The 24,998-nt window shown below is 37.3% G+C and overlaps 1 pseudogene; it reads right to left on the reverse strand.

Annotated features, from left to right (window-relative positions):
* Positions 1-24,998, reverse strand: part of LOC135201679 (small ribosomal subunit protein uS5m-like) — a 170,576-nt pseudogene that overhangs the window by 37,300 nt on the left and 108,278 nt on the right.

Genomic DNA, 24,998 nt, shown 5'->3' on the forward strand with positions numbered 1-24,998 from the left:
TCTGCTCCCCAAGATGTATTTGACAAAACTTTCAAGATATCCAAGGATTTTCTGCACTTAGCCCTGAGATTTAGGATATTGGGGAAGCCATGTCAACGAGTATCAAAAATCATTCCTAAGAACCCTTGTTTCGTTAACACAAGATATTCTCTGGCCATTTACATATAAATCTGGGTCTGCATGTATCCCTCTAATTCTACAGAAATGCATGGCTACAGTCTTTGATGAAGAAAATCTGAAACCATGCACTTCAGCCCATTTCACTATCTTATTTATTACTATTTGTAGATGACGTTCTGCTACTGACATACGTGCAGCTGCAAAAGATAAAGAAAAGTCATCCACAAAGAGTGTGTGCTAACATCAGCAGGTATTTGCTTTACTATGTCATTAATTGCTAGAGCAAAAAGTGTTACACTTAACACTGCCCTGAGGAACACCTTCTTCTTGTTTACAGACTTCAGACAGAACTTCTCCTACTTGTACTTGGAAAACATAACGATTTTTTTAAGAATATGCTTGATAAAAATAGCTAATTCTCCTGCTTTAACCAATAATTCATGGACTACTTTTCAGAATTCCATACCGCCACGTAGTATCATACGCTTTTTCCAAGTCGAAGAAAACTGTGATAAAGTGGTGCTTAGAGGCAAAGGCTTCACATATTGCAGACTCCATTCTAACCAAGATGTCAACAGTGGATCGCATACTGCGGAAACCACATTGGGCGGAGAGAAAAAGTTTCCTCGCTCTAAATACCACACTAAACGAGCATTCACCATTTTCTCCAGTAGTTTACACAAACAAGATGTTAGGGCAATTGGACGATAATTTCCTACGAAAGAACTATCCTTTCCAGGCTTGACAAAAGGAAGGACTCTGCTAGTTCCCAACATAAAGGGTAGTAATGTTCTTTATAAATTCTGTTTATTATACTGAGGATAAATCTTTAGTATTCTGAGCAGCATGCTTGATCATGAGATATGAAATTTCATCAGGACCAGGAGCAGATTCTTTACACTTTGAGAGAGCCAATTCAAATTCTCTCATAGGAAATGGAATATTAAAAAGACTCCTCTTTATTGTTGTGAAATCAAGATAATACTGTTCCATTTGCTTCTGCTGTTTGCATACGGTTTTCTTTCATTATCTTTTTTAGATATTTTAGCAAAATGTAGGGCAAACTCATTTGACACTACTTTTGGATCTCCTACATTTATGCCATTTATTTTTAACACAGGTGGTTGGCTAGGTACAAAACTTTCCTGCTATTTTCCTTATCTTCTTCCACACTAATGTGATGGGAGTTTTGCAATTTATGGAAGAAATGAAGTTTATCCAAGATTTTCTTCGTGCATTTTTAATTCAAACCTAAACTTTGCCCTAGCCTTACGAAATTCTACCAGATAATAGTTACATTTTCCGTCCTTTTATACCTAGTAAAAACAAGATATAGTTCTATGGGTTTCATGGCATTTCTTTGACCACATGGAACTGGTCGGCGCATAAATAGACCTGATGTTCTTGGAATTGACTGAAGTCCAGCTGCAAATAAGTAGTAATTAACAATTCCATAGCATCCTCAATGCATTCAAATTCACTGCTGTAGCTTGATTGAACTATGCTCTTCAAAATTGCCCAGTCAGCTCTTTTTACACTCCAACAGGGTAATCTTGAACATGGAGGACTTGATCCAGTGCTTAAAACAATTGGAAAGTGATCACTACTATACCTATCATCGATCACTCGCCAATTAAAGTCCATAATGGCATCGGCACTACATATTGACAAGTCTATGGCTGTTACAGTACCGGTCTGTACATGGAAATGGGATGGGGTTCTCCAGTTGTTTAGAACACCAACATTTTCACTTTCAATAATGGATGACAGGCAGTTTCCTCTCTCATTAGTAATTAAATCCCCCCATAAAGGATTTCTTCCATTCATATCACCTAGGATGATGAAAGGCAGAGGAAGCTGTCTGATGAGATTACAAAAATCAGTACTAGGGAAAGCTACATTTGGTGGAAGATATACAGAACAAATTGTATATTTACGAGCCAGAAACACTTGCACTGCAACAGCTTGCAAAGAAGAATTAACAGGAAAATGCTTGAGTGGAGTATCATGGCGAACATATAACATTGCTCCACCCCGGTTTCTATTGTTTAATCTCCAAATGGGAGGTATCACCAGATCTTACCATTTCAACATTTTTTTTTTAGAATTTTGCTCATCTTAAAGTAATTACCATTACTGAAATGGTAACAAAGAGAAAAGAATGCCTTACTACCAGTTGTTAGGTCAGTAGCTGAGTCTGCAAGGCTTCCTGGGATTGGATGACTAATGTCATCAGAGCATTTGGACATTGCTTCTCAGCTGCCATACTCTAAGGCCCTAACTATAGCAACTGGTCAAGGCAGCTTCCCTCTTAATGGAGAGATTGGAAATACAATTTGTTTTATTTTCAAGAACCATGTCATCTCTTGGCTAAACATTGCAACACAAGCAACTTGCCTAAGTAAATGAAGCTTGTTCATGTAAAAATACACTTTTTTGCAGTGATGAAAAATGACAGTACCACATCATATGGCAACCCACTGTAGAGATTGTAAGGTCTTTCTAGATGAGAAACCCCAGTTCCACACAAAGGAATGGGTGATGTTACATGCCTGTGCTGCTGAAATAAGTATAACTTTTATAATAAGTAACCAATCCCAATTGGCATTTCCATTATATTTAATACAGTTGCAGCAATTAGTACTCATACAACAGTTTAAGTCACAAATTAAACAAACCATTGGGAACCATATAATTATTCCTGAGCAAAATACAATCTGCAAATCATAACCAGCAAACACACACTTAATGAACTTGCCAATTTTGTTGATGGATGACAAAGAAATGTTTTTGAAAACAACATAAAAGAGTATATCCTTCATCAAACAAAGGAAAGCTAGAAAACAATCACCTGGCCAGGTGGGCTTCCTAAACAGGGAAATGTCTCACATTTTGGCTAACCAATAATTTTACAATTTGTAGTAGAATTGTAATGGATATGAAAATAAACTCACTTTCATGGTGAAACTTAATTTACAGAGGAAAGCATACAAAAACTTGCTAGTGTCTACAGGTTGCCTGATATCATATGAACTAAAAAAATGGGCATCTTAAATTATGTCTATTACTCTAGTGTAAAAACATTGGAACTACTTACTTGATTCAAAAGACCCAGGAAGAATGCCTTGGTTAAATTTTGTATGTGTTTGGTGGAACCCTCAACTTTGACATGAATATCCTTTATTCCTATGACTTCACAAATGGTGCCGAATAGCTCGATGAAGACATACTAGCCCATAACCTTTCTGCATTTCTTAGCAAAAATTTTTGTGTAGCACCAAAGTGACTGAAGAAATCATGCATAACTGACGAAGAAGAAATATTATCATTAATACATAATAGCATCATATTTAGAGATAAAGGACTATCATTCATGCCAAAGTGTATAAAAATGAGTCACTGATTTTTAAAAAGTATTTTTGTATTTTACAATCATAAATTTAATTTTTTGGGTTGTCACTATTTATTTGTTCATTTTTTCTTCTTACTTCCTTATTATTTTGTCCTTGTTTGGTGACTTTTGATCCTATTTTATGCTTTTTGTTTCATAACACTATATTCTTCCTAGTTAATGAATAGTATACTGGTTTTGGCTATTTAATTCTGATGAATATATTTAAATTTGTTTACAATAACTTAAACATAAATACTTATTAAAAATTAACAAAATGCATCAATTAGCAAAAAAATCCCTGAAGTAAATGTTCATTTTGGAATGGATCAAAATAAATTGACTCTCTTTGGTAGCATAGTCCCTGTCTTGTCTTCCAGGATTACACCTATGGTCTATCCAGAGCTCCATGGTGACCAGATTAATGTCAACGAATTCTCTTTTAGCTGGGCCTTGTGTCATAATGATAAACATTATGACACATGACAGAGAATAAATGGACTCAGGATAAGAAGGCACCTTCTCTTATCCTCAACGAATGCTAAACCCAGTTTACCTATGTCAAAAACCCGTAAGAAGAGGAAGTGGCTATGCGCATATGAACCCATCATATTGTTTACAGACGACCAAATCAGGACCAAGAAGTCATTCCTTTTCTGGTCGGTAAACAAACAGTGCTCAAGGAATTTCGTTCTTCGTTTATTGATTACCAGGCTCATGGAAATATCTAAGTTGAGAGGTAAGTGCATAATTTCAAGTTCCAGTTAAAAATTTTCTTAGTTAGTACAACTGATTTTTATTATGCGTGAAAAAGCCGTAACCTGGCTTTATCGCCAGCAATGTCAGCGCTTCATACGATTTATGATCTTTAGCGCCAAGGATTTAGTTCTTCGCTTATAGACTTCATTATCTAGGTTCATGGAAACATCTAAGTTGAAAGCTAAGAGCATAATTTTAAGTTCCAGTTAAACATCTTTTAGTTAAGACCGTGGAACAATTATTTTTATTGTGCGTGAAAAGACATTACACATCGGTACTCTCACGATTTATGATCATTGTTGTAGAAGTGCAAATTGTTTTGCAAAAATTAGCTTCTATTTAGAAGTTTTATATAAAGAAATATTCCATAATTGCTATTATTAATACAGATAATTCTTTTGGATAATGATGTCAGCAATAGTCTACAATCTACATCGATTCAGTGTGAACAAGATAGCTAGACTGTAATAGACTTTTTGTGTAGCCTATTACCTAGGATTATATATTCTTAGGGGTGAACAAAAAATAACCTGGATTAGGTAGTGACCTTGTGGTAGGTTATTTTTGTATAGTAAGGGGGTAAGAAATGGGTTGAAATTAACAGCAATGAGTTTATAGACCAATTTGTAAAGAAAATTCAAATAATTATTATTTTAAAATAGTAGTTTATTTAATATTATTTTTGTTTCACTAGCTGAATGTAAATACTATTAACCCTGGACAGGTGCGACGGGTAGCGTACGGTCCGAGGAGTGTTTCAAAAACATGTTTTTTTCCCCATAAATCATGTCTATCATGAATCTGGTGTGATCGACCTGCAAGAGGCTAGCAGTCCCACACATTACAATCATGTCAGAACCTGTGTTCACCTTTGCCTTTACCCTTCCCCCTTTCTGAGGAATTGCTCGGGTTGAAACGTGCGTGGGGGATAGAAAGGCAAAGTTATTAAGTACGTAGTGATTCCTGTCTAACACTGTGATACTGGTAGTTTTGTACTGTTGGAAAACTGTGGGTGGAGGGTGTGTACAATATGCATGCCATTGGTTTAAGGCTGAGATGCCTTATATTGCCATTTGGTCCAATTTCCTTCAAATGCCAATTTCTCAGTTTTTGCCCTTTTTTTGCAGTTCTCATCAACAATGGCCAGCTGGCAGTATTCTCTGGGCATGAATGTCATCAACTTACTTCTAATGGAATTAGAAAGAGATGTTGATAACAATTAGAGGTTGCTGACACCTCTATGGCAAACAACACGAGTGTGTGACGAAGGGTTGGAGGCAAAGCAGATGACCTTGAAATAATTGTGAGATGATAGGGCAAGACAGAGTAGTAGGTCTGTGCCTTTTGTCTGTGACATTCACATCAGCTTAAATGTCATGTCAATAAACCATTGACACACTGTAGGATGAGAGAGAGAGAGAGAGAGAGAGAGAGAGAGAGAAGAGAGAGAGAGAGAGAGGAGAGAGAGATAGAGAGAGAGAGAGAGAGAGAGAGAGAGAGAGAGAGAGAGATATTAACACTTCTGAGCTTTATCTTAAGACAAAGCTTCCTAGTTAATAATATATCCACCCTCATATATTATTAATTAAAAAAACAAACAATAGGTTCACCATGGCAAATTCAATTTATAGTTTTGTTAGTGCAAGTCAGATAGTTCAGGTGGCAGATTTGGCAGTCAAAGTTGGCGTGGATTGTGGCCAGGCCATTTTGTTTACCTAACTGAAAGGTGAATTGGCATATCTCCATATATATATTCTTGTTTTCTATAGAATTTGTGATATATTGGTATATTTTCATGCATAAATATCATATTTTATAATAGTTACATCAGTAAATCACATCTTAGTGCAGATCTTTTTACATAATTCCGTTCTAGGATAACATAAGTTTATTCTATAAAAAAAATTAGCCACTTCTTATTTCATTTGTGAAATTTTGACAATTTCTGGGGCCAAAAAACTTACCCTTGTTTTTTCTCTTTTCAGTAGTTTTAGGAAGGATTCCCTCTTCAATTTTTGTGTGCATATAGCTTATTTTGTATTTTTTGTAAAATTTGTCGTAAATTATTTTTTTTTTTGTATATACAGGCGGCCCTCGGTTAGCAGCAGGGGTTTCGTTCCTGGCTGCTGACACTAAGCAATTTTCGACACTAAGCGATTTTAAAGCCTACGGCCGCCGCACACCTTCTTTCGGAATACTACTAGATCAATTAACAGCATCCTAGACCAGTCAAACGGCGCTGTAATCCCACAATAAGTAAAATTATATTTATGCAGTATAGTATTATAGAATTTACTGTACAGTAGTACTGTACAGTACATTATAATATCATAAATACTGTAATGTGAAAAAAAGCCTAGCTTTAATCCTTTGGGTGTCTAGGGTATGTAAAGATACTAACAACATTTATACAGTGTACAGGTAGCTGTAGTGTTCAAGTTACGATAATTCGTCTTACAATAATCCAATTTTATGAGAGACCAAATTACAATAGCCTACTTTATCCCATCTTCTAGTTACATACATTCAAAAACAGCAAAAGAGAATGATGAAAGTATGGTTTTAACGTTATACTCATGTGTAAACGTGTGCAACCATGAACAACTGAATGAGAAACAACTTTTTTTTTTTTCTAAGTTTATGTACAACCGAATGAATAACAACATCCGTTTGGCTTGTATTTCAATCATCATATTATACTACACTATTACCGTAGTTGTTATGAATGACGTTATGTAGAACAGGACTGAGATATATTAACCCTTAAATGCCGATTGGACGTATTAAAAGTCAACAAAAATTGTCTGTTGGGTGCTGAATTGACGTACGAAACGTCAACGAAAATTGTCTGTTGGGTGCCAAATTGCCGTACAAAACGTAGATGCAAAAAAGTTTTTTTTTTTTTTATTCACGGAAAAATAGTTATACGTAATCCTACTTGGCGAAAAGTTTGAATCACGCACCTTGAGGGATGTTGGAAGTTCACGGATCAAGCTGCTGTTTTGTTTACAATCGTTACCCAGGCACGCAAGCGCAAATTTCTTTCTTCTCGCACTAAAAAGCATCAGTGACACATCTCAGAAATTTTGTCACTTTGACATAATTTTTGCACCATTTTATATTAGCTGTTACATAGAGTTTTATATATGAAAATGTTTGCAATTTCATCTAGAATACAACAAAAAATAACCCATGGTGCTAACTTTGATCAGTTTTGAAATATTTTCTTATAAATAACAATAAGTGCCAAAATTTCAACCTTCTGCCAACTTTGACTCAACCGAAATGCGTCGAAAAACGCAATTGTAAGCTTAAAACTCTTATATTATATTCTAGTAATATTCAATCATTTACCTTCATTTTACAACAAATTGGAAGTCTCTAGTACAATACTTCGATTTATGGTGAATTTACGAAAGAACTTTATCCTTACATCCGCACGGTAACTATTCCGAAAAAATCAGATATTTTTCGTCTGATTGTCGTAATGTTTGCACCGTTTTAAATTAGCCGTTACATAAAGTTTTATATATGAAAATGTGTGCAGTTTCATGTAGAATAAAAAAAAAAAACAACCCATGGTTGTAGCTTTCATCAGTTTTGAAATATTTTCAATATGAATAACGATAAATAGAAAAAAAATTGGCCTTTGGTCAACTTTAACTCGGCCGAAATGATCAAAAACTGCAATTGTAGCTACAACACTTGCAGTCTAGTAATATTCAATAAATTATCTTCATTTTGCAACAAACGGGAAGTCTCTAGCAAAATATGTCGATTTATGGTAAATTTTTTAAAACAACTTTTTTTTCTTTTTACGTTCCGCTCATACGAATTCATGCTATATGTGATAATATTTTCTCTGTGTTGCTTGATCGTTTTACAATTTGTTATTTACCAAAATCATTGCAATTTAGTGTACAATACAACGAAAAAATAATTAACTCATTAGCTTTAACGGCTTTGCTCACAGCGCGATTTGTATACAATTGCTATATATGAAATTTTTTTATTGCACTGTCTTATATTACAATATTAATATATGATAATATTTTTTTCATTTCTAATGGTTGCATACTAAACTTCAGGCAATTACAAAAAAAGGAGCCAAAAATGAACTCTTAATCTTGAAAATTAAGCATGCTGAGATTTTTGGAATAAAACATTTTTTCCGCTTCAGCGCTCATTCGCGAACGCCGCCGGCATACTGAAGACACTTTCGGAAATACCAGCTCGGCGTTTAAGGGTTAATGTAATAACTTTATTCGCTATAGAAGTCTCTAGCAAAATATGTCGATTTATGGTAAATTTTTAAAACTTTTTTTTTACGTCCGCTCATTACGAATTCATGCATCATATTGTGATAATATTTTCTCTGTGTTGCTTTGATCGTTTTACAATTTGTTATTTACCAAAATCATTGCAATTTAGTGTACAATACAACGAAAAAATAATTAACTCATTAGCTTTAACGGCTTTGCTCACAGCGCGATTTGTATACAATTGCTATATATGAAATTTTTTTATTGCACTGTCTTATATTACAATATTAATATATGATAATATTTTTTTCATTTCTAATGGTTGCATACTAAACTTCAGGCAATTACAAAAAAAGGAGCCAAAAATGAACTCTTAATCTTGAAAATTAAGCGTGCTGAGATTTTTGGAATAAAACATTTTTTCCGCTTCGGCGCTCATTCGCGAACGCCGTCGGCATACTGAAGACACTTTCGGAAATACCAGCTCGGCGTTTAAGGGTTAATGTAAAAACTTTATTCGCTATAGATCAAAGATCAATATAGAACAAAGCTCAATCGGGAAATATACTGTTAAATTTAAACCTGATTATAGCTGAAGCTGAGAAAACCATTCAAGCTACTAATGACCATTATCGTGCATCAGCAACAAGGATAAAACTCCAGTACAGTGGTCCCCCGTATTCGCGGGGGATGCATACCAGACACCCCCGTGAATAGTTAGAACCCGCGTATAGTTGGAACCCGTATAAAAATGCTGAAAACAGCCTAGTATTTTGTTGGTTAAAACTCAAGAAATACCCACAAAAAATGTTTATACTTGGTTTTTTTAATAGTTTTATCACAAAAAGTGCATTTTATGATGAAATTTATAACAAAAAACCAGAAATTCCTGTAGATATTTCTCAGAAAAATACCGCAAATATGCGAATTTTCCGCGAATAATGGAGGGAAACGTTCCCCGAGAGAAACCCGTGAATGTTTGAGTCCGCAAATCTGGACAACGAATATGGGGGGTCCACTGTAAACGTATGCCATCAAACACAACCATAAATAAAACTGAGATAAAATTATTTTAATCAAAACTACTGTGCTTGAAAGAAAACATTTTACTGTTGGTTTCACGCCGATATAAGATAAATAACGTAAAGTTCGTATTACAATGATATATAGGAAAATAGCGAACAGAATCACGTAATTCTTTTACTCAATAAACATGCCGCCAACGTAATCTGTTAAAAAAAAAAAAAAAAAAAATTAGTTCACAATCACAACGAGACATATTCAAGTCATATTTCCATACAAAAACATGTCGCACAAGGAAAAATAACCTTGTATCATATAAGTCAAGTAGCTAGATATTCGATTTTGCTAACTAGAAGCAAGAAAATTTGCTCTCTTATACATTTGATTTTGCAACACTGCAATTTTTTGCTCAAGTGACAAAGCAAAAAATCGACTGAGTTGCACAGTTATATTTTGAACTTCTATCCCATTGAAAAACAAACAAATTGCAGTGTTGCAAAATCGAATGTATACTCGAGTTTTGTCTTTTAAAATCAATTTATGCAACAACTGTAAACATAATGTTATAAAAATGTGATTCAATGATAAAATTAAAATCTTATTATTCGGGCGCGACTGAACACCCTATTGTCTTCGTCATGTGAAGGGCTGTTACAAAGACTTCAGATGGACATGCGTACTGCCACTGTATCATATTTATGTACAAAATTAAAAAAAACCCTGTAACACATTTTTTCATAGACATTTTAAACATAAATACATGAAAACTTAAAACAAAAAGCTGAAGTTTCACTATAACAAAAAAACTGAAGTTTCATTAACGAAATGAGTTATAATTAGCTCCAAAATTAATAAAATATAGCCATGAAAAACATCCTCTGATAACGTGGAGGGCAGTTACAAAAGCAGCATTAATTTGTATCATATTTATGTACAAAAATAAAAATATCCTATACGTAATATATTTTCATACACATTTTAAACATAAAAGCATGAACATTCATAAATCAAACATATCAATCGCTAAATTGCACTTTTATTAACTATATTTCAGAACAAGAGCGGCAGGCGGCGGCTCACAAGAACGAACATGAAAAAAACATCCTCTTTGATAACGTGAAGGGCAGTTTCAAAAGCTGCCTTTGTATCATACTTCTGTGCAAAAAATAAAATATAACCTATACGTAATACATTTCATACACATTTAAAAAAAACATAAAAGCATGTTCATTTATAAATCGACACATCCATGGCCTAAAATTTTTTTTGCACTATTTTAACCCTCTTACACCGATTGGACGTATTAAACGTCGAGATAAATTGTCTCCTGGGTGCCGATTGGACGTATTAAACGTCGACATAGAAAAAAGTTTGTTTAAAAATTCGTGGAAAAAAAATACTTATAGGCCTACCAGCCAAAAAACTTTTGAATCACGTGCCTTGGGGGATGCTGGGAGCTCATGTATCAGGCGTTGTTTTGTTTACAATCGTTACGCAGGCACGCAAGCGCAAATTTCTTTTCTTATCGCACTAAAAAAGTATCAGTGACACATCTCAGAAATTATTTTGTCACTTGACATAATTTTTGCACCATTTTAAATATTAGCCGTTACATGGAGTATTATATATGAAAATGGTGCGAAATTTCATGTAGAATACAAAAAAATACTCATGATTGTAGCTTTTTATCAGTTTTGAAATATTTTTCATATAAATAATGATAAGTGCCAAAATTTCAACATTCGGTCAACTTTAACTCTACCGAAATGGTCAAAAAACGCAATTGTAAGCTAAAACTCTTATATTCTAGTAATATTCAATCATTTACCTTCATTTTGCAACAAACTTGGATGTCTCTAGCACATATTTTGATTTATGGTGAATTTATGAAAAAAAACTTTTTCCTTACGGCCGCGCGTGGTAACACTGTCGATAAATTTTTTCGTGCGATTGTCGTAATGTTTGCACATTTTAAATTTGCCGTTACATAAAGTTTTATATATGGAAATGTGCGCAATTTCATGCACAATACAACTAAAAAACAACCCATGGTTGTAGCTTTTATCAGTTTTGACATATTTTCATATAAATAAAGATAAGTGCCAAAATTTCAACCTTCGGTCAACTTTGACTCTACTGAAATGGTCGAAAAACGCAATTGTAAGCTAAACCTCTTCAATTCCAGTAATATTCAATCATTTACCTTCATTATGCAATAAATTGGAAGTCTCTAGCACAATATTTCGATTTATGGTGAATTTATGAAATAAAAAAAACATTTTATTTTCCTTACGTCTGCGCAGTAACTCTTCCGAAAAAAATCTGAAATTTTTTTTGTGCGATTGTCGTAATGTTTGCACCATTTTAAATTAGCCATTACATAAAGTTCTATATATGAAAATGTGCATAATTTTATGTAGAATACAACTAAAAATGATTGAAGGTTGTAGCTTTTCTCATTTTGAAATATTTGCATATAAATCACGATAAATAGAAAAAAAAAAACACGTTCGGCGGGTCAACTTTGACTCTACCAAAATAGTAGAAAAAAAACAAAAAACGCAATTGTAAGCTAAAACTCTTACAGTCTAGTAATATTCAGTCATTTATCTTCATTTTGAAACAAATTTGAAGTCTCTAGCACAATATTTAGATTTATGGTGATTTAAAATAAACTTTCCTTCCCTCCGCGAGCGCCGCAAATCTCCGAAATGCGTACGTCGCATTCTCATTATATTTGTTCCATTTCATATTAGGCGTTTCATAGTTTTATATAAGAAAATGTGTGCAATTTCATGTAGAATACAACAAAAAATAATTGAAGGTTGTAGCTCTTCTAATTTTCGAAATATTTGCATATAAAAAAATATATAAAAAAATTGACATTTGGTCAAATTTAACTTGTCCGAAATGGTCGAAAACTGCAATTGTAAGCTAAAAATCTTGCAGTATAGTAATATTCAATCATTTATCTTCAATTTGAAACAAATTGGAAGTCTCTACAACAATATTTAGATTTATGGTGAATTTTTGAAAAAAACATTTTTTTACATCAGAGCGTTACGAATTCAGGCATCATTTTGTGATAATATTTTCTCTGTGTTGCTTTGATCGTTTTACACTGTGTTATACACCAAAATGATTGCAATTTAGTGTACAATACAACAATAAAAATAATTAACTCGTTAGCTTTAACAGTTTTGCTCACAGCGTGATTTGAAATACAATTATATATGAAATTTTTTTTTTTCGAGTATATATATTGCATTATTTATAATGATAATGATATTTTTTTCATTTCTGATAGTTGCATACTAAACTTCAGGCAATGACAAAAAAAGGAGCCCAAAATGAACACTTAATCTTGAAAACTAAGCGCTGTGATTTTTTGAAAAAAATATTTTTTCCGCTTCGGCATACGGGAGACGATTTTTATTATACCCCTTCGCATAAGAGGTTAACTCGATATTTTCAGCATAGAACAGCAATCAGGGGCATATAGTTTACCCTAATACCTATGTAATAACTCTCAATAAAATTTTTTAATATTATTTGCATAACCTTTATGGTCTGAATGGTATTTCTACAAATGTATGTACTCATTGGACATAACGGCGCTAGCGGCGCTGTTAACCGAAAAATTGTGCCGTAAAAATACCTTAAAATGTTTTTTTTTTTCCTTTTTTTTTTTATGAATATTTATGACGACAGTTGTAAAATCGATTCGCCATTAACCGCGGGCCACCTGTACAGTAATATTATTATTATTATTATTATTTGACTTGGAGGTTTCGATAAACTATTCCTTTATAATAATAAAAATTATTATATTAATATTTCAAATTGAAAAACATGGTACATAAAAAATTATATCTCTCATTCTCAGATGAGAGAGAGGGAGAAAGAGAATTACTTTTATCATTTAATGTTATCTAATTTACACATACAAGCTTGAAAACTTATACATTATATAAAAATTAAACACTTTTGCAGCGTTTTTTCAGGATTCGAAAATGTTGCATTTGCATTTTCACGTCTTGAAATTCCAGCGTATAATAATTAGTAAGGTTCCAATAAAAAGTTCATGATATTGTGAATTAGCACAACTTGAATCATGGAAGATTGAGGTATTACTCTATATGAGTTGTAGCTGTGTTGGGACCGACCACTGAATGGAGAAAAAACAGGAGCCAAAGAACCTTATTTGAGGACAAGGGAATAGTAGCCATTACAAGAGCAGGTTTTAGCCCTTTAATGGACCTATAAACTATAGTACGTATTGGAGTCTACATCAAACTCATCCTATAAGGGCTCTAACAGTGCAGCCTTGTACTCTACCACTGGTAACAGCAAGGTGCATGTGTGTGGAGGTAATTTAACACACTAGTATTGCCAGATAGGTGAAGCTCATAGTTTCTGCAACAGGTAACTAGCAATGTTAGATGCATAACTTTCACAGTACATTAGATTTTAAAAATTTTCACTTGAAGGTCTTGGCTCAGTTCATGAGATGCATAACACTCCCACTCCCCTGTTGAGTGGGATAGAATAACAAATGGCGGTGAAATCAATATCCTTGCATGTTGTTTTTACAGACCCAACCTATGGCTATTGGGCCAATTTTGAGCCACTAGTAGGCAGTTCCGCAGACAGTTAACAGGCTCTTGAACTCCTTAAAAAATCCAAGACAATGGAGAGAAGTAGATTGCCCTCCCTGTTCCATTCCTGTAAGAAAGTGTTTGGAGAGGCATACACAGAGAGCTGATTTGTCTCTCTCAAAAAAAAAAGGTCCACTTTGAGATGAAGAAGCAGGTTGCCAATCACTTGAAGGGATGGTTTGTCCAACATCCACTTACCAACACAGAGAGGCTCTTGGTCCCTAAAATTTTTACTACAGCAGAAAAGAAGCAATAGGTTGCATTTCTTTTCAAGTTTTATATCTCCCAAACAATAATAACAGCAAAGACTCTTACAGGCAAAATTTTAGTCACAAGTGACACACTCTCAAAATCTTATCCACTTTGTTCATCACAGCACAAGGATGGATTAAACTTTTTTAACGGAGACAAACCTTTTTATCCCAAGCCAGTACTTTAAAATAAACCAAAGTAAGTGCCCACACAAATTTCTATAATGCAAAACTGCAAATAAGTAAAAAAATTAAAGTCAAATCAATATAAACTACTTACGTGTATGTCCATTGTATCTTTCAAAGTATATAAGCTTTTGAGAAGCCCTGTTCTTTGCCTTTTTTATTACTCCAGGAACAGTGGTAGATCTAGCAAGAGCAAATCCACCTAAGCCATTGCCATTTCCTGTGACAACAAACAAACTCATTCGCTTTTTTCGCCCAAAGATGCCACTCATGTGTGTCACAGTTTTGAACTCTAGTACTTTGGTATCAAACCCTTCAAACGTATCTGAAACAGTGAAAGAATGACAACTCTGAAACTCAAAAAAAAATAAAAACATTCATTTGCAGGAATATATAACTATGATAATTTGCAAATGAGACACAAAAACTTCAATACTACTACTATCATTGCATGACATGATTTTCCATGGAATCCTTTTCAGATTATAATGTGATCAGTTGTTTATATGCTGTATTTTGCTTGATTTACTTTGGAGATACTCTAAAAATCAAGATTATTCTCATGTTTTACCACTGAATACAGAAATATTAATAGAATAAAAAGAATAGCCAATTCAACTTAATACCCTTAATACTCGTATATGTGTATGAAATGTGGATGTCTGTCACAATCTCTACAGAAATTAGTTTTCAAAAAATCAACAACTAACCAGTAGCTGTGACAGACAGCATTAAAAGTAAAAAAAGTGGGTGGTCTACAGCTCTTATATTGCAACTAACATCTTAGCCTTTCATTCATTATTGTTCCTTAAGCTATCTGCTTTTGAAGAAGGAAGCAATGATACTTTCTCTGACCACTCAAATGTGTGTATCAACAATGGAGTCTTGTACAGTTGTGGGTACTCCATCCCATAAAACCCTTTTTGAAGCAGTATCAGGGATACAATTAGATTATCCTTATGATTACAGGCGACCCTTAGGTTATGACAACAGTCTTGACCTATGATGTTTCGTGGTTATGACATGGGCCCCATAAATGATTAAATGTATCTTGCTGTTATTTTAGTTTAATTTCATTATTTACTCGTTCATTTATTCACATTACTGTACGTACTGCATTTTATATTGTATGGTCCTTCATGTGTTTTCTTAGCCCATACGTATTGTCGATAGAAATGTGTTTTTATATCCTAGATTATGACTTTACTACGTGTGTGTGTTAGTATAATAATGTGCGGATGTGAATGAATGTTTAATTATTAATATTATGTTACCTTGATTAAGTTAGAAAAATTTTAAACTAATTTTACTGTATTGTGTTAATCTTGTGGGTGAGGGATTGTTGATTAATACTGGTCTTCTCTTTTTTTTTATTGCAGTACTTGTACTGAATGGGAATGAGTGAGAGCTGAGACTTCCCTTCACCTACGCTCCACAGTAGACACTGAGAGACACTTTTGCCAGCTGGATGTGGTCCCTTTTCTATCTGAGCCCAGCTGTGAAATGGAAGTGTGCTGGCTAAATCAATAGCCTACAGAGTTCGTTGCTGCTGATTGGGGAACGATGATTCAGAAATTGTAAAAGGACCATCAGAGTCTCTATGCAGATGGAGCTGCTGACAAGAGGAAAATTGAAAGTTTGTGCAGTATCATTGCAGTATATTAGGATTAAGGAATTTGCAGAATTAGGATAAGGAATTAAGTTCAGATTTGCAGGTGGTTGGGTAAAGGTTGGGTAAAGTTAAGTTAGGTATTAGAGGATAAGATTAGATTACAAGTTGTGAACTGTAATTTTAAGGAATAAATTAGGTTAAGGAAAATCTTATTAATTCACTGATCCTTCAAATCTGTTCTTATTAGTATCCTGCTCCAATTGTGTAACCTGAAAAGCCCCCACAGCATCAGCATGGTGGGTGATGCAGGTGCTTATTTAGGTTGTGTTCCAACTTACATAAAAAATCAGGTTACGATGTGTCGTTAGGAACATATGTACCTCCATTGTAACCTGAGGATAGCCTATATCTCAATTGTTCAGAATTATGGCCCTCTCCTTTCTTCAATACGACATTTTCATACTAATAAAATTAAGTTTTATATAATACTTACAAAGTAATTAAATAGCTATATTCTACCACCAACAGCAGTTTTTAGAATTTTAAATTTTTGTAACGCACTATTGATTAAGTTGTAGTTGATGAGTCCCACTGAATTACGAGGTATGGATAGGTATAACACCACTGACATGCTCAATTCATTTCTGCCCTACGTCCATGAGAGGGGAGGGAAGGCGGCTCTTTTTCTCTGTAATTACTTGTTGGTAAGAATATATATAAATTTTATTTTACTATAAAAATGTCTTTTTTTATATAAGTAACTTACCAAGTAATTGCAAAGCTGAATCCAAAATTGACAGGGGGTAGGTTTCATGGACACATTTACTTCATAAATTCAGAGAAAATAAGGAATTTCTAAAATATAGAAGTAAGATAGCATTGGTTAAAATGCTTGTTATAACCTTACCTGGTAAGAGAGATACAGCAGGTAATTACTGCCTCTGGTTGGTGCTCATCTTAACCTGTAGTGGCACAGCAGTAGAGCCATGGAACACTCCTACTTCAGTGGGAGCACTGTAGACGAAGGAGTATTCCAACCACTACAAAGCATTAGTTAAAGTAGGCAACTCAAGGAGTCATCTGATGGTTAGCATAACTTGAAAAAGTGCCCTTGCCCTGGAGCAGTACCACGACAAAACCAACCAGATACACTCAACTACCCAAATCACAAAAACCCCTACCCTCCCATCGATAACCAAGACTGGTGGGTACTCTAGGTAACATGGTACCTACAGGCTCACCAAAATACTTGACAACCTATATTTCAAGGCATAAAAATAGGATGGAGAAGCATGCTCCTATGCCTCTTCCCCAAAACACCATCCCAGACCCAGACAATGACCCATGTACTGCAGTTCTCATATACTGTGTCACTTCTTGTAGATAATGCATTACAAACACAGATTTGCATTTCCAAAACGTTGACTGGAGAATTGAAGACACAGACATGTTATGTTTAAAAGCCAATGAAATGGTAACCGCTCTAACTTCATGGGCTTTTACTTCAAGAATGGGTAAAAGGTCCTCCTGAATTCTTGAGTGACTCCGAGACGATGTCTCAAAAGAACAACAATGCATTCCTAGAAAATGGCTTAGACGGATTCTTCACAGAACACTAGAAGTTACAAGAGGAAACTCTGATCCTACTGGTTCTATCAAGGTAGTACCTCAGCGCCCTTACATGGCAAAAAAATTCTCTCCTCCTCTTCTGGTCAGAGATTTCCATCAAATTCTTGATGACAAAAGAACGGGCCAGGGCTCAGATGGATTCCCTCGTTCTCGGCCAGAGACCCCAAGGTGAATGAGCAGACTGCATATCCCTGAGAGAAGCTAACTCTCTTATCAATGGCCTGCACCTCACTGACTCGTGGCTGTTGCTAAGGAAACAAAAACAGTATTCCTTGTCAAATACCTTAGGAAATCGAATGAAGCAGTTCAAAAGGAGAGGGCTTACAGCCACTTGAGGATTTTGTCTAAGTTCTGGGCGACTGAATTCAACTTGGCTTCCTTGGCCGTACTGAAGGATTTAAGCAGGTCGCTGATGTCTTGATTCAATCGCAGATCTAAGCAAGTCTCTGATGTCTTGATTGAATCCAAGATCTAGACCTTTATGTTGAAAAAAGAAGCCCAGCATTACCCTATATCCTTGATGGTTGATGAAGATAAGCCTCTTGGAGTTCTTGAAAAAAGGAGAAAGTCTGTTATCTGTATCACAGAGGTTTCGGTAGAGATGTTATGTGTTCTACACCAGCTGTGGAATACAGCCCATTTAGCTTCGTAGACTCCAGAAGACTAGCATCTACATCTTGCAATAGCTTCTAAAGCTGGCCTTGAAAATCACTTCATTCTAACGAGTCTGTTTACAGTTTAAAGATCCTGTCCAGAGTCAAAGAGCGGGACAAGCCTTTGATAAAAACAGTTGGAAAGTGTGGCTTTCCTAAGAAGACTTGTCTTCTCAGGAGTCTGCGAAGTCTAACTGTTTTATTTTAGGTGTCCAGGAATCTATTTCTTTCCGAGGCCAGAACAGTGCCACAAGGGTCACTAAAGAGTTGTGGTGTGTCATGAAGTTGTTTAAGGCTTCCCTGACCTTTTTGAATGGTGGAAAAGTGTAGCAGGTCTAGGTTTGTCCACTCCTGGAGCATGGCATCCATTGCCCATGCCAGAGGGTTCAGGACTGGAGAGCAAAACAGCACAAGGCAAAGGTTCTTCGACATCACGAAGAGATCTATTAAGGCTTTCCCCACAGTTTCCACAGGTCAGTGCAACCTGTGGATGCAGAAACCACCACTGTGAGTAAGAACTGTCTGCGACAACTGAGCTTGTCCACCTGAACGTTCAGCTTGCCCTGAATGAACCTTTAGTCAGTTGGTTCTTTTACATTTGCCTTGTATAGGGAGAAGTGAGTGCCTCCTTGGTTCTTTATGTAAAACAGAGTGGCGGTGTTGTCCAAATGGACCGCTACAGTCCTGTTGAATGTTTCTTTTGCAAAGAACAGAAGGCCCAGATGAATCGCCTTCAGTTCCTTCATGTTATATAGATTCTTCTCCTCTGGGGTGTCAAGTCCCAGAAACTTCACAACCTAAATCTGAGGTGTCTGAGTAAAATGCTAGGTTGGGTTCAGAGAGAGAGAGACTTCCTTTCCAAAAGTCTTTTTTTTCTGTAAGCCACCATCAAAGATCCTCCTTTATTTCCAGAGTTATCCAGAAGACAAATGAGTCAGGATGCGTCTTCCTGTTCCAACTTGCTTTCAGGAAGAATTGCAGTACCCTCATGTCTAGTCTCCCCCGGATGACAAACTTTTTGATGGATGAGGTGGTTTGCAAAAGGCTTATCCAACTGTTGGCCAAACAGGAAGGGAGGAGCAAGGAAATGGTGGATTGTCTGGAGGCACAATTAGACTCTTCTGGGGGACAGAAAAGCCTGATATGTCCATGAGTCTATTACCATCCCCAAATAGAGAATCAACTGAGACAGCGACATTTGAGATTTCTCAATATTGATGAGTAGGCACAGCTCCTGGGGTAGAAAGAGGTTCTTCCGAAGGTCCTCCATGCACGTTGTTTCCAATGTGGAGTGATAAGCCAATCGTCTAGGTACAGGGAGATGTTGATGCCTGTAAGGTGGAGCCACTTCACCAGAAGGGCGAGAACACAGGTAAATACTTGTGTAACTGTGGAGAGGCCGAAGCACAAAGCTCAAAATTGAAAAACTCTGCCCTGAAATACGAACCTGAGGTACTTCTTGGATGTACTGGAATCATGACCATCTAGTCACCCTGGCAGATGGAGGACAGGACTGATTGGTTCATTTCCAAGGAGAATTTAGTTTCTGAACGTAGAAATTCAGAGCGCTGTTTCCAAGGACTGGTCTCCAACACCTGTAAGACTTGGGGACCACAAAAAGACGGATGTAAAACCTTGGAAAGTTGACGTCCTCGACCATCTCCACAGCTCTCTTCTGGAGAAGAGACAGTACATCTTCTCCAAGGAGAAGTGAGGTCTGGACCGAAACCTTGTGTTACTAGCCCGAAAGGGATGTTGCTGAAGAGGGGAGACAGTCTTGAAATGACAGAAGAGTGGATCCTTGGGGATGCTTCGAGGATTGAACCAGCAGATCTTGTGTTGATCTCTTTTTAAGATCTGATGTTTCTCTCCTAGATAGTGTATTGTGGGAACAGTTGAGAGCAATCTGGAGGTAAAAAAAAGGAGCGCAGACTTCTAAAAGAGTGACGCCTTTAGAGGTGAAAGAACATAAAAAATTCTCTCTTCTTCAACAACCCTGTGGAGAGCAACGAAGCCAATTCTAGTAAGCCATCTCTAATGGCTTTATCTGTGCAGGAAAGAGCTCTGCTAGATAACCACAGTTTTTCAACTTTTTCGTTAAAGAACCTAGCTACTGAAAATAACGTGCACACTAACAACATTAATAGTACCTTACTGAATGAGACAGAGTAACCAGCCAGTGATAAAATCCAAAACAAAGCTGCACGGAACACAAGGATGTTCACTCTTTGAGCAGCAGAAGTGAATTGAGCTTGTCAGCACCGCTGTACCGTAAGTGGCCAGGATTTATCAACTATACACTTAAACAATAGCATGTTACTGAGAATTTGTCTAAAGGCTGTGTTAGGGGTAGAATATAGCTATGTAATTACTTGGTAAGTTACTTATATAAAAATGATATTGTTATGATACAATAAAGTTTCATACATACTTACCTGGCAGATATATACTTAGCTAGACTCCGTCGTCCCCGACAGAAATTCAAATTTCGCGCCACTCTCGTACAGGTAGGTCAGGTGATCTACCAGCCTGCCCCTGGGCAGCAGGACTATGGAAACCATTCCCGTTTTCTATCATATTTTCTCTCTTCCACTGTCTCCTGCGGGGAGGCTGGGTGGGCCATAATCGTATATATCTGCCAGGTAAGTATGTATGAAACTTTATTGTATCATAACAATATCATTTTCATACAATCAACTTACCTGTCATATATACTTAGCTGATTGGCACTCTTTGGTGGAGGGTAAGAGACAGCTACTTCTGGAATAGACAGGTAAACAACATATGTTGTAGGTATAAACTAAACCTTGGTTCCTACCTGATAGGTGGTAGACCTTCGTGTGCTGCCCAGTAGTCCTGCATCACCTCAAGAAACTTTAGCGAGATATATGATCTATGGCCAAGAGTTTCTTGTGGGTCTGCCGATGGGGTCTTATCCGCTTACTCGGCAGAGCCTGAAAGAACTTTGTCAATGGGTGCTGATCCACTTATATGACAATACACCTTATGAAGGAGCATACAACCAATCCCGACCACCTGATCCTACCCACATGTTAGTAATAAAGATTGTTCCGAGTTATCCCCCAAACTCTTCACAACAACCATAACTCAAAAACACAATACACACATACATAAATTTTCAAAAAAAAAAAAAAAAAAAAAAAAAACAAAAAAAAAAAAAAAAAAAAAAAAGTACTCATCTAATAAGATATCACAGAGTTTCCTTATGAACAACAGTGACTGGTCACCAGTGCGACACCTAGCCTTTTTGTTAGAAGAAAGTCTAGAACATATCTAAAAAGAAGGTATGTATACACTTAAGGATTGGTGTTGGCTCCTATACCCAGGATCGTATCCGCAGACACGAAGGAAAGAAGGTATGTATACACTTAAGGATTGGGTGTTGGCTCCTATACCCAGGATCGTATCCGCAGACACGAAGGGACCTAGAGAAAAACATTTCTCGTAGGTCACACGAACATCTCTCAAGTAATGAGATGCAAATACTGAGTTGCATCTCCAAAATGTCATATCCAAGATGTTTTTAGTGACATATTCTTTTGAAACGAGAGACATGCTACTGCTCTAACTTCATGAGCTTTAGAATGCTAGAGCATTCTTGGCATCAGTCTTGGGGGTCCCTTTTACCAGCCACCAAAGACCTTGTCTAGAGCCCCCCTCTGGTGTTTTCTCTGAAGGTAGAACTTTAGAACTCTTACAGGACAGAGAGATCTCTGCTTCTCTACCTACGAGACCTCGATAAGCCTTTAACCTCGAAGTCTTAGGCCAGGGATTCGTGGGATTCTCGTTTTTAGCTAAAAACATAGCTTTAAAACGAGCAAATGGCTGAGTCCCCTTGAATCCTACTCTATCCTCCAGTGCATGCAGTTCACTAACTCTTTGCTGTAGCTAAAGATAATAGGAATAAGCATTTTCTAGTTATGTCTCGAAAAGACGCCAGATGAGGAGGTTCGAACCTTTCTGATGACAGGAATTTTGAGCACTACATCTAGGTTCCAGCTAGGAGTTAACCGTTTTCCTTAGACTTTGTAGTCTCAAAGGATCTTATGAGATTGTGAAGATCCTTATTATCTGCCAAATCTAATCCTCTATTCCTGAAGACTGCGAAAGCATGCTTCTGTATCCCTTTATTGTGGATACGATAGATGAGATTCTTCCCTTAGGAACAGCAGGAAATCAGCAATCTCTGTTTACAGAGGTAGTGGAGGAGGACAACTTCTTATTTTGCACCACTTTCTAAAAACCTTCCCACTTGGACTGATATAACTCGTCTAGTGGAGGCTCTGCGGGCTCTCGCGATCACGCTTGCAACTTTACAAGAAACCCTCTCGCTCTGACGAGTCTTTTCAATAGTCGAAAGGCAGTCAGAGCGAGAGCGGGGAGGTTTTGATGATACCTCTGAAGTGTGGTTGTTTGAGAAGATCCATCCTTCTTGGGAGGGATCTGGGAAAACATCTACCATCCACTCCACCACCTCCGTGAACCAATCTTGTGCTGGCCAAAAGGGGGCTATCAGGGTCATCCTTGTCCCCTTTGAAGCCACAAATTTTTTCCAGAACTAGTCCCAGGATCTTGAAAGGAGGAAAAGCGTAGACGTCTACGTGAGACCAGTCTAGTAGGAAGGCATCGACTATCAGAGCTCTGGGGTCTTCTAACCACTGAGCAAAAGACTTCCAGCCTTTTGGAGAGGAACGTGGCGAAGATATCCACATGAGGGGTCCCCCCAAAGAGACCAGAGACCTTGACACACTTCTGAGTGGAGGGTCCACTCTGTGTGAAGGACCTGTTCCTCCTGCTGAGTCTGTCCGCCCTTACGTTTCCTTTCTCCCTGAATGAATCTCGTAAGAAGGGAGATGTTCCTCTTGGGACGTCCAAAGCAGAAGGTCTCTTGCCAGTTCATAAAGGCACAAGAGTGAGTCCCTCCTTGTTTCCGATGTAGGCAGTGCTGTGGTGTTGTCCACATTTACTTGAACTACTTTGTTCGACACGGGGAAGAGGTTCTAGACTCTTCAGAGCCAGGTGTACGGCAAAGAGTTCTTTGCAGTTTAATGTGCCAGGTACACCTGCGCTGTTTCCCAGGTGCCTGACACCTCCTTCGAGCCTAATGTTGCTCCCCAACCTTTTCTCCGACGCGTCGGAGTACAACACTAGGTTTGGGTTCTGATCTTCAGGGAGATTCCCTTGTTCTCCTTCAAAGGGGCAACGCACCATTCTAAGTGAGGTCTCATCTCCACTGGAATGGGAAAGGCGTCTGAAAGATGTCCGGTCTTCCAACTCCAAGACCTCTTGAGGAAGAATTGAAGTGGACGTAAATGAAGTCTTCCTAGAGGGAAGAACTGTTCGAGCGAGGAAAGGGTCCCTAGAAGGCTCAACCATTCCCTCGCCGACGTCTGTTCCTTCCCTAAGAAGAGAGAGACTTTCTCCAAGCCTTTTGCGAGTCTCTCTTGCGAAGGAAATACTCGAAAACCCCGAGAATCCATCTGAATCCCCAGATAGACTAAGTTCTGTCTGGGGATCAGCTGCGACTTCTCGAGGTTTACGAGTAATCCCAACGATCTGATCAGGTTTAGGGTCAACATAAGGTCCTCCAAACACTGTCTCTCTGATCTGGCCCCTGATGAGCCAGTCGTCCAGATACAGAGAGATATTTACTCCTTTGAGGTGAAGAAACCTCGCCACATTCTTCATCAGGCTTGTGAAGACCTGAGGAGCTGTGGACAGGCCAAAAAACAAGGCCCTGAACTGAAGATCCTTCCCCTCCTCATGAAACGGAGGTACTTCTTCGATGAAGGGTGAATCGGGAACGTGAAAATAGGCGTTCTGGAGATCCAGAGACACCATCCAATCTCCTTGGAGCATAGCCGCAAGGACTGAGGCCGAAGTCTCCATAGAGAACTTCTTCTGAACAATTTGTTCAGCGCTGATGTCCTAGTACTGGCCTCAGCCCCCCGAGGCCTTCGCAACCAGAAAAAGGCGATTGTAAAACCCCGGGGAGTTTTGATCCAGTACTAGTTCTATCGCTCTCTTGTCCCACATCTGATCCACCATCAGTCGAAGAGTATCCCTCAGCACAGGATCCCTGTATCTGGCTGACAGTTCCCGCGGAGTTGAAGTCAGGGGAGGACTGTCCAGGAAAGGGATAAGGTATCCCTTCCTTATCACCGACATTGACGAGGCGTCCGTGTTGATACATGCCCAGGACTCCACAAATCCCAGGAGCCTGCACCTACTGGTGTTTGGAGGAGAGAAGCATCACTTTCCCTTCTTAAGGGACGGAAGGCAGATCTACCTCTCCTCTCAGGAGCCTTCCTTTTAGAGGGCGCTCTGGGAGGGATCTGGAAATGTCCTTCACCAACTGAGAAGGAAACAAAAAGTCAGATAAAGGAGAGTACAACAGAGCTGCTCTCTGAGAGTGTGAGACCGCTTTTGGTCA

The sequence above is a fragment of the Macrobrachium nipponense genome, chromosome 28 (assembly GCF_015104395.2).
Source record: "Macrobrachium nipponense isolate FS-2020 chromosome 28, ASM1510439v2, whole genome shotgun sequence".
NCBI lineage: Eukaryota > Metazoa > Arthropoda > Malacostraca > Decapoda > Palaemonidae > Macrobrachium > Macrobrachium nipponense.